The 11747-nt window shown below is 36.0% G+C and overlaps 1 non-coding gene across 1 annotated transcript; it reads left to right on the top strand.

Annotated features, from left to right (window-relative positions):
• The first annotated feature begins 333 nt into the window (after positions 1-333).
• Positions 334-395, top strand: LOC125999624 (U7 small nuclear RNA). Its single transcript, XR_007492137.1, has one exon. It is a non-coding gene; the product is annotated as a U7 small nuclear RNA (small nuclear RNA).
• The last annotated feature ends 11352 nt before the right edge of the window (positions 396-11747 follow it).

The following is an 11747-nucleotide window of genomic DNA, read 5'->3' as shown; positions in this document are numbered from 1 at the left end:
AGAGGATAGAAATTGTACAGACTACCTTCTCGGATAATAAGGGTCTTAAATCAGATGTGAATTACAAAGGAATACAGAAGGAAAACTTTTACACCTGGAAATTAAATAGCTTACTACTGAAAAACCAGTGGGCTATAGATAAAATAAAAGATTAAATCAAAACATTCCTGAAAACAAATGACAAAGAAGACACAAATTATCATAATTTATGGGACACAGAAAAGCATACTAAGAGGAAAATTTATAGCGCTGCAAGCACACATCAGAAAGAAAGAAGGGACCTACATAAATAGCTTAAAAACACAGCTACTAAAATTCAAAAAATGAGGAGCCCACTGTTACAGCTCTTTGAAAATTTGTCCAGCAGGCCTTCTGGTCTCCACCGGAAGGCCCCCCAAAAAAGAAACATGAGGGGCCGGAGAGATAGCACAGCGGCAAGGCATTTGCCTGGCAAGCAAAATGTTGGTGGTTCGAATCCCAGCATCTCATATGCCCCCCCGAGCCTGACAGGAGCTATTTCTGAGTGTAGATCCAGGAAATAGTCCCTTAATGCTGCCGGTTGTGACCCAAAAACCAAAAAAAAAATTAAAAAATGATCAACAAAAGGAGCCAAAAATAGATAGGCAGAAGAAAATAATAAAGCTTAGAGCAGAAATCAGTGAAATGGAAATAAAAAAACAATCCTAGAGATCAACAAAAGCAAAAAGTGGTTCATTGAAAAAGTAAACAAAATTGATAAACCACTAACTACTCATAAAGAAACTCGAGAGAGAGTAACTTAATAAACCAGAATAGTAATGAAAAGGGGGGAGATAACTACAGATACTGTAGAGATTCAAAGCGTAATCAGAAACTACGTGGAGAAATTCCATGCTATGAAACATGAGAACTGAAAGAAATGGATAAATTATTGGACTCTTATAACCTCCCAGTTAAACCAGGATGATCTAGCATATCTAAACAGATCCATCACTGCTGAGGAAATTAAGATGGTAATCAAAAGTCTTCCCAAAAACAAAAGCCAAGGTCTAGATGGATTCACTAATGAATACTTTCAAAAGTTTCAAGAGTAACTACTTACAATACTTTTCAGGCTCTTTCATGAAATTGAAAAATCAGGAACATTCTCATGTAGTTTTTACGAAGATAACATCACCTTGGTACCAAAACCCGACAGAGATGCTTTAAAAATAAAAAACTACAAGGGGCCTGAGAAATAGCATGAAGCTAAGGTGTTTGCCTTGCATGCAGAAGGTTGGTGGTTTGAATCCCGACATCCCATATGGTCCCCCGAGCCTGCCAGGAGCAATTTCTGAGCATAGAGCCAGGAGTAACCCTTGAGCGCTGCCGGGTGTGAACCCCCCAAAGGAAAACTACAGACTAAAATCCCTGATGAAAACAGATGCAAAGAACCTCAACACAATTCTATCAAATAGGATCTAATGCCTAATCAAGAAGGTTGTACACCATGACCAAGTAGGTTTTATTATAAGAATGCAGGGATGGTTTAACATACGTTTCTCGATCAACACACTACACCATATCAACAACAACAAAAAAGAAATACCATATGATCATATTAATAAATTCAGAAAAAGAATTTAAGGTACAACACCCATTTTTGATTAAAAAAAACACTGATCAAAATGGGAGTATAAGGAACTTTTCTAGATATAGGCAAGGCCATCTATCACAAGCTAGTGTCAAATGTTATCAATGGAAATAATAAAAATCATTTTCTCTAAAATCCGGTACAAGATAAGGCTGCTCTCTTTCACCACTTCTATTCATCATATGTTTGAATGTCTTGCCATAGAAATTAGGCAAGAAAAGTCTATCAAGGGCATACAGACAGGAAAGGAAGAAGTCAAGCTTTCACTGCAAATAATAAGGTACTATACTTAGAAAACCCTAAAGACTACCAAAAAGCTTCTAGAAACAATATAGAAATTGGCAGGCTATAAAATTAACAAGCAAAAATCTATGACCTTATACATTAATAATGATAGATAAGAAATAGACATTAAAAAACAATATTGGGGACCGGAGAGATAGCATGGAGGTAGGGTTTTTGCCTTTCATGCAGAGGAACGGTGGTTTGAATCCTGGCGTCCCCATACCTGCCAGGAGTGATCTCTGAGCTTGGAGCCAGGAGTGACCCCTGAGCGCTGCCATGTGTGACCCAAAAAACAACAACAAAAAAAACTCAAAAATATCATTTACATTAGTATCACACTAATTCAAATATCTTGGAGTCAACTTAATTAAAGATGTGAAGTACCTATACAAAGAAAACTACAAAATCTTGCTTCAAGAAATAAAAGAGGACACAAGAAAATGGAGACATATATCCTGCTCATTTATTTGGAGGTTAAAATCATTAAGATGTCAGTACTCTCCAAAGCATTGTACAGATTTACTGTAACCCTTCTAAGGATACCCATGAAATTCTTCAAAGAAGTGAATCAAACATTCCTGGAATTCATTTGGAGCAATAATCACCCGCAAAATTTTCCTTGGGAAAAAGGAATATGGGGGCATCAATTTATCCAACTTTAAATTGTATTACAGAGCTACAGTCAATAAAATAGCATGGTACTGGAATAAAGACACCCACTCAGATCAGTGGTATAGCCGTGATTATTAAGGAAGTGTTCCCCAGACATACAATTAATCTTTGCTAAAGGGCAAGGAATGCATATTGGAACAAGAAACGCCACTTCAAAAAGTGGTGTTGGCACAACTGGTCAGCCACTTGCAAAAAACGACCTCAGACCTCTTTTTTTAATTTCATACACAAAGATAAAATCCCAATGGATTAAAGACCTTTACATCAGACCAGAATCCACAAGGTATATTGCACAACATGTAAGTAAAACTCTCCATGACATTGAGAATAAAAAATATTTAAGTAGGAAGTAGCACCCTCCAAACAACTGGACGCAGAGTAAACAGATGGGACTTTATTAAGCTGAGAAACTTCTGTACCTCAAAGAAATAGTACCTAGGGTACAAAATCCACCCACAGAATAGGAGAAACTATTCACCCAATACCCATCAGACAAGGGGTACTATTTATCATATACAAGGTAATGACAGAAGTTAACAACAACAACAAAAACAAAAACAAAACAAAAATATCTAATCCTAACAAAAAATGGGGAGACAAAAATGTGTTCATTTGACACTTTGTCAAAGAAGAAATACAAATGACCAAAAGGCACATAAAGTGCTCCACATTACTAATCATCAGGGAGATGCAAATCAAAACAACGAGTTACCATCTCACACCACAGAGACTGGCATATATCACAAAGAATAAGAACAATCTGTGCTAGTCGGGATGTGAAGAGAAAAGAACTCTTTTTTCGGGGGGTGGGGTCACACCCGGTAGCACTCAGGGGTTACTCCTGGCTCTATGCTCAGATATTACTCCTGGCAGGCTTGGGATACCATATGGAATGCTAGGATTCGAACCACCACCCCTCTGCATGCAATACAAATGATTTACTTCCATTCTATCTCTCCAGCTTCCAAGAAAAGAACTCTTAATCACTGCTGGTAGAAATGCCATTTAGTCCAGCCTTTATGGAAAACAATATGGAAATTCCTCAAAAAACTGGAAATTGAGCTCCCATATGATGCAGCTCTACTACTCCTAGGGATATATCCGAGGAATACAAAAAAGCAATCTAAAAATCCCTTCCTCACATCTATATTCATTGCAGTGCTATTTACAATAGCCAGACTCTGGAAATAACCAAGATGGCCTTCAACAGATGAATGGCTAAAGAAACTGTGGTACATATACACATGGAATATTATGCAGCCATCAGGAGGGATGAAGTCGTGACATTTTCCTATACATAAATGTACATGTAAACCGTTATGCTTACTGCAATAGACCAGAGGGAATGAGATATACAAAGTAGTCTCACTGATCTATTAGTGTTGAGAAAAATAAAAGACATTATTGTTATAATCACCAGTGATGAGGGCTGAAAGGACCAGATCACAATATGAAGTTTACCACAAATAGTGGTGAGTGCAGTTAGGAAAATAACTACACAAACAACTTTTATGATAATTTTAATGAGTAGGAGAAGTAGAATGCCTGTCTCGAATACAGTCAAGGCTTGGGAGAGATGGGAGATAGGGAAGATTGTTTGTGGGAATGTTGCATTGGTTAATGGGGGGAGTGTTCAATTTATGACTGAAACCAAACTACAATAATGTTTGTAATCCTGGTGTTTAAAAAATAAATAAAAGATAAGAAAGTAAAACAAGTGAATTTTCTGAGCCTCAATTAAGTGTTGAGAAGGACAAAATGCTGCCCACTGAATTAGATAAACTAATCATCTAAAAACATTTGATAAGGGGCTAATACATGTGATCTACAATAAACTGATAGATTTAATTAAAATCACATTTAATCCCAATGAAAATCTAGAGAAATAATTAATAGATACTTCCAAAAGGAATAAATACAGATGTCCCAAATCACATGCAAAGATTCACTGCAATTTTAAGTATCTGGGAGATGCAAATTAAAACAATGAAATATAATTTCACACAACAGAAACTGGCATACATCAAAAGAACAATATCAACCAGTGCTGGCACAGAATGGGAGGAAGGAACTCTCATTCATTGTGAGAATTGCATCTGGTTCATCATTTTGTGGAAATTATATGCACATTCTTAAAAAATTTAGAAATATAAACCTGCAATACCACCCTGAAATATAACCTAGGGACCCCAAAATACAATATTGAAAAACCTTGTGCATTTCTATGTTCATTCTAGAACTTTTAATAGTCAGAATCTGGAAATACCCAAATGGATAAAGAAACCATGGTACAATGGAATACTATGCAGCTGTTAGAAAAAACAAATTCATGAAAATTACTTAAACATGAATGGATATGAAGAGTATTATGCTGAGTAAAATGAGTAAGAGGGAAAAGGATAGACAAAGAATAATCACACTCATTTATGTGATATAAAAATTATATTCCCAACTTTATACAAAAACAATAGAAATGAAGACCAGGAAGACCTGATGGAAAATTTGTCACAAAAAGTGAGAGGCTGCATGTGGGGAAAAGAAGGGACCTCTATGACTATGAGAGTTGAAAATATGTCTGAACAAGAAATGGCTGGGGCTGGACAGATAGCATGGAGGTAAGACATTTGCCTTGCATGCAGAAGGTCGGTGGTTCAAATCCCAGCATCCCATATGGTCCCCTGAGCCTGTCAGGAGCGATTTCTGAGCATAGAGCCAGGAGTAACCCCTGAGTGCTGCCAGGGGTGTGATGCAAAAACAAAACAAAACAAAAAAGAAATGGGTACTTACAGGTAGTGAAATGTTATGTATGAGACCTCTTCAGTAATGCTATTACATAACATAGTATCTAAAAAAGAAAAAAAGTGAGTGTGCAAGACACAAGGAAACTGCCATTGAGGCAGTCATGAGAGAGGTCACTGGAGAGGCATGGGAATCGGGGACATTGGTGCAGGGAAATGTGCACTGGTGAAGAAATGGGTGTTGAATGGGTGACTGAAAGTCAATTATAAACAACTATGTAAGTGAATATCTCATGGTGATTCAATTTAAGAATTTAAAAATCCTAGCAAATAGGATTCAACTCCTCATCAAGAAGGTCATACACTGTTGGTTTACTGGTCCTACCTTAATCAGTATTTGTACTCCACCCTATGGTGTGATCCGGTGTTGGAATATTGTATTATTCCCTACTTGATATTCTTCTCCCACCCTAGGGTGGGGCCTGATTCTTGTCAATAAAAGCAGGGATCTGAGAAAGGCAGGGGCTCATTCTTTGGTCTTCTTCCACTGAGATGCCTTCTTCCTTAGGACCAGACAGCTTAGGTGGTTGAATTCCTTGCTTGAGGTCTTGATTTCCTGAACATGTTCTTGTACCTCTTCACTGTGTATAATATTTCCTGCATTGATGATTTCTTCCAGGCCTGCGTCTCTCCAGATCCTCATTTTAGTGTCCTAGGGACCACTTAGAATACACCATGAGCAAGTAGGTTTTACTCCAAAGATGCAAGAATGGTTTAATACACAAGTCAATCAACGTAAGTACCATATCTAAAAAGGAGAAATAAAACCATATAATCATATCAATTGAAGTAGAGAAATCATGTAATAAGGTCCAAAACCCACGTGATAAAAACCCTCAACAAGATGGAAATGGAAGTAATATTTCTCAATATATGTCAAGTCATTTAACACAAGATCAGGGCAAATATTATACTCAATGGACATAAATGAAGGTCTTTCTTTTAATTTCTGGCACAAGACCATGCTGTTTCCACCCACCACTCCTATTTAACATAGTACTGGATGTAATTGCTAAAGGCAAGAACAATAAATCTAGTGCATCCAGATAGATAAGGAAGAAGTAAAGCTCTCATTGTTTGTAGATGACATGATATTATATTTATTAAATCCTAAGTTTCTATCAAAAGCTTCTTGAAAAAATAAATTTATATATAAAGTGGCAACTAGAAAATTAACACACAAAATCAATGACAGTTTTATACACAAATGATGATACACAAAATACACAATTAAAATACTATTCACAATAGTATACAGAAAATTGTATAGTCAACTTAACTAAAGAAGTGAAGTATCTATAAAAAGAAACTACAAATCACTTCTTCAAGAAATAAAAGAGAACACAAGGAAATGAAAAAATATAACTGTTCATGGATTGGGAAGATTAACATAATTATAATGGCAATACTCCCTTAAGCATTTTACAGTTTTCATGAATCCCTCTAACGATACAATGGCATTCTTCAGAGAAATTGATCAAACACTCCCAAAAATCATTTGTAACAATAAACATCCACAAAAACTAAAGCAACTTTTAGGAAAAGAAGATGAGAGACATGACTTTTCCCAACTTTAAATTGTGATACAAAGCAATAGTCATTAAAGCAGCATAGTATTAGAATAAAGATAATGGATTGGACTCGAATATTCAAAGGATGTTTCCCAGACACACAATCAATATTTTTGACAAATGGGCAAGAAATGCAAAACGGAGCAAGGAAAGCCTCTTAAAAAAGTGGTGTTAAGAAAACGGGTTAGCTAAAGGCAAAAAGTGAACTCAGACCTCTAACTAACGTCATGCACAAAGGTCAAATCAAAATGGATTAAAGTCCTTGGTATCAGACCTGAAACAATAAACTATACAGGAGAAAATGTAGGCAAAACACTCTATGACATTGGGACTAACGTCATCTCCAAAGATGAAACACCACTGTCCAAATAAATAGAAGCATAGATAAACAAATAGAACTAGATTAAACTGAAAATCTTCTGCACCTCAAAGGACAAAAAGGCCATTCATGAAATGTGAAAAACCATTCACCTAATAACCTTCTGATAAAGGGGATAATATCTAAGATATACAAGTCACTAACAAAACTAAATAAGTCAAACTTATAACCACATCAAAACGTAGCTAAGAAACTAACAGTCATTTCCTCAAAAGAAATATAGATGCCCAAAAGGCATATGAAGAAATATTACACATCAGTAATCATCAGGGAGATGCGAATAAAAACAACAGTGTGGTATCATCTCATGCCACAGAGACTGGCACAAATCACAAAAAACTAAAACAACTAGTTCTGACATGGATGCTGGGAGGAAGAAACACTCATTCACTGCTGGTGAAAGTACTGTCTAGTCCAGATTTTCTGGAAAACAATATGAATATTCCAGAAAAGAATAGAAATTGAGCCCCCATATAAACTCAGCAGTACCACTCATAGGGATATACCCTAGGAATACAAAATCACAATAAAAATTGCCTCTTTGCTCCTATGTTCATTGCACCTCTAATTACAATAGCCAGATTCTGGGAAAAAAACCCAGGTGCTCAAGAAAAAATGAGTGGCTAAAGAAACTGATCTATTTACACAATGGACTACTATACAGCTATTAGGAGCAATGAAGTCCTTAATTTTGCCTATACATGGATGTACGTGGACACTATTATGCTGAATAAAATTAGAGGGATAAATTAACACAGGATAACCTCACTCTTCTGTGGGATTTAATAAAAATAAGTGACAATATTGTAATATTACCTAGAGACAATACAGATGAGGGCCAGAAGGAGCAGCCCATGATATGAAGCTTACCAGAAAGATTGGGGAGCACAGATAGAAAAATACACTAACAACTACCATAAGAATGATTGTGTGAGAGAGAAGCAGAATGTCTGTCTCAAAGAAAGGCAGATGGAGGAGAAGGGAAATGGGAGACATTTCCAGTATTAAAGTTGCACTGGTAAAGGGGGATTTACACTTTTTGACTGAAATCTAACTACAAACATATTTGTAATCTTAGTGCTTAAATAATTTATTTAAAAATAAAGAAACTCTTAAAACCTACAAAAAGCTGGTAGTTGCTATAGATTTTTATATAAGTTGATAGTCTACTAAGTTAACATGCAAAATGAATAACTTTTCTATATACACATATTGAAAAGGAAGTAAGATATTCAAGAACAAATGTCATTCCAGCAACAACTATGAGACTGAAGAGCTGACCACCAAGAATGACTAGGCAGTTGGTCAACCGAGTATGCCTGGAGCTTTCAGTTGGTGTTATGCCAAGGTGCTTCAGGGGTAAGATCTTCCTATTCTTTAGGCCAAACATGGTTAGTTCCAATTTCTTCCATATTTTGCTCTGCCTATGCAAATGACAATTGCCACACACATTTTTAATGTATTTCTCATCTCTACAGAGAAAAATGGGAGCATACTAAATCTTTGGCTATTGCATTAATGACTTTATAGCTGGCACAAGAAGTTTCACAGATATAACCGCTAATGAATTCTCTCCCCTTCTTCCATTTTTTTAAATTCTCTGTTCTCTTTCTATTTTTTAAATATTTTTCTTTATTTAAAAATCTTGATTACAAATATGATTGTGATTAGGTTTCAGTCATGTAAAGAACACCCCCCTTCACCAGTGCAATATTCCCACCACCAATGTCCCAAATCTCCCTCCATCCAACCCCACCCCTACCTGTACTCTAGACAGGCTTTCCAATTGTCTCATTCATTCACATAATTATGGTAGTTCTCAGTGTAGTTATTTCTATAACTGCACTCACCACTCTTTGTGGTGAGCTTCATGAAGTGAGTTGGAAGTTCCAGCCCTCCTCTCATTGTCTCTGAGGATTGTTGCAAAAATGACTTTTATTTTTACTAAAACCCATAGATGAGTGAGACTATTCTGCATCTCTCTCTCCCTCTGACTTATTTCACTCAGCATGATGGATCCCACATACATCCATGTATAGGAAAATTTCATGACTTCATCTCTCCTGACAGCTGCATAATATTTAATTGTGTATATGTACTACAGTTTCTTTAGCCATTTGTCTGTTGAAGGCCATCTTGGTTGTTTCCAGAGCCTGGCTATTGTGAATAGTGCTGCAGTAAATATAGTGTGAGGAAAGGGTTTTTGTATTGTATTCTTGTGTTCTTAGGGTATATCCCTAGAAGTGGAATAGCTGGGTCGAATGGGAGCTAAATTTCCAGATTCTTAATAAATTTGCTTTCTGTCATCCTGAAACAAATGTATTATGATCAGTTATGTCAACAATGTGATACATTTTCTTTAAATAAATAATTTAAATTAAAAAGTTAAGTTAAATGACAGTTAAAAACTGTCATTCAGTTATTTTCTTTTCAGAAAATCAAGTACCTCAGAATCAATTAAAGAGTTAAAAATTAAAAAAAAATTTTTTTGGTTTTTGGGCCACACTCGGCAGCGTTGCTCAGGGGTTACTCATGGCTGTCTGCTCAGAAATAGCTCCTGGCAGGCACGGGAGACCATATGGGACACCGGGATTCGAACCAACCATCTATGGTCCTGGATCGGCTGCTTGCAAGGCAAACACCGCTGTGCTATCTCTCCGGGTCCAGAGTTAAAATTTTTTATGCAAAGAAAACTACAAAATACTACTTTAAGAAATTACAGAGGACATAGGAAAGTGGAAAGAAATCCCCTGCTCATGTATTGGGAGGATAGACATCATTAAAATGACAATTCTACCAATAAGCATTGTTAAGATTCAATGCAGTTCCTATAAGTACTACATTATATTTTTTAAAGAAATAGATCAAAATAAACATTTTGAAGAAATGCCATAAAATTATTATGAAAATTGGATTTCCATAAATAGCTAATGCAAGCAAAACTGTGAAAAACAAAATGGAAATCATTTCCTTTCCCAACTTCATAATATACTACAAAATGGTAGTAATTAAGTAAAATTGTATTAATATAAACACAGATTCTCAGATCAATGGAACAAAATCCTGTGGTAAATTCCTATATTTATATGATAAGTTAATTTTTGATAGTGATGCAAAGTAAACGTTTTGGTCAAATAGTGCTGGGAATATTTTTCAGCTACATGCAAGAAAATGAATTCAGAACTCTTTCTAAAACCATACACACAGATCAAATAAAAATGAATTTAATATCTTGATATCAGGCCCCCAAGAATACGGTACATAGAGAAATATGTAGGAAGAACTCTCCATAGCATTCAAGGGAAAGGCATCTACAAATATTAAACACCACAGTCAAAGCAAATAGAAGCAAGACAAACAAACACGGTGGGAGCCAGAGTGACGGTACAGTGGGTTGGGCACCTGCCTTGCTAGTGGTAGACCCAGATTTGATCCCTGTCTCTTTATATGATCCCCCAAGCTTGCCAGGAGAATTTCTGAGCAAAGAACCAGGAGGAACTTCTGAGTGCCAATGAGTGTGACCTTAGAACAAACAAAAAAAAGATAAACAAATGGAAATTTTAACCAAGAAGCTCTTGCACCTCTAAGGAATTGTTGCCCAGTATAGAAAGATTTACCAAACATTGTGCCAAATAATTTACTCAATATCTCTCTGATAAGGGGTTAATATCTCTAATATATAATATAATGAATATGCCTTCCTCGTGTAGTGGCACAGGAATGACTCTGGCAAAATGGGTATTTTCCTTTGAAAGAATTTAGCAGGCAAAAGAGATATGAAGGAAGTTTTAGAGCAAAGCTATTTGGAAAATCCATCAACCACCATCAACACAACAACCAATATCAACTGGTATCACACCAGCCCACTTTCAACCATATTCCAGCATGGATTATTGTGACTTCAGGGAAATTGCTTTGCAATTTGATACCAGAGTCTTTAATTGAGACTTCTTTTCTCTTTAGGCAGAAGACTCCATTTGGGGATGAATCTCCAAGAGATAAGACACAGGTAGAGTTATGAAGAAAAAAATGTAAATCCACAAAAAATGGGGAGAAATGGTCCACATTATTTATTATTATGGAGATGCAAATCAAAACAATAATCACATTACATCACAATAACTGGCACACAAAAATGAATAAGAATAACCAGAGCTGGCATGGATGTGGGAAGAAAGGGATTTGCATTTAGTGCTTCTGGGACTATCAAGTGGTCCAGACTTTTCAGGAACAATATAAAATTTCTTCAAACAAACTATAAATTAAGTTCATTTCAACATGTCATTACTTTTCCTGGGAATATATCATATGACACCAAAACATAATGCATAAAGAGATTTGCATTTCTATATTCATTGCAGTACTATTTACACTAATCAGAACCTAGAAGCAATCCAAAAACAGATGATTAGATAAAACCCAATGGCAGA

This window comes from Suncus etruscus, chromosome X (genome assembly GCF_024139225.1).
Source record: "Suncus etruscus isolate mSunEtr1 chromosome X, mSunEtr1.pri.cur, whole genome shotgun sequence".
Taxonomy (NCBI): Eukaryota; Metazoa; Chordata; class Mammalia; order Eulipotyphla; family Soricidae; genus Suncus; species Suncus etruscus.
The sequence above is the reverse complement of the archived record's forward strand: the minus strand, read 5'-3'. Positions and strand labels throughout refer to the sequence as shown.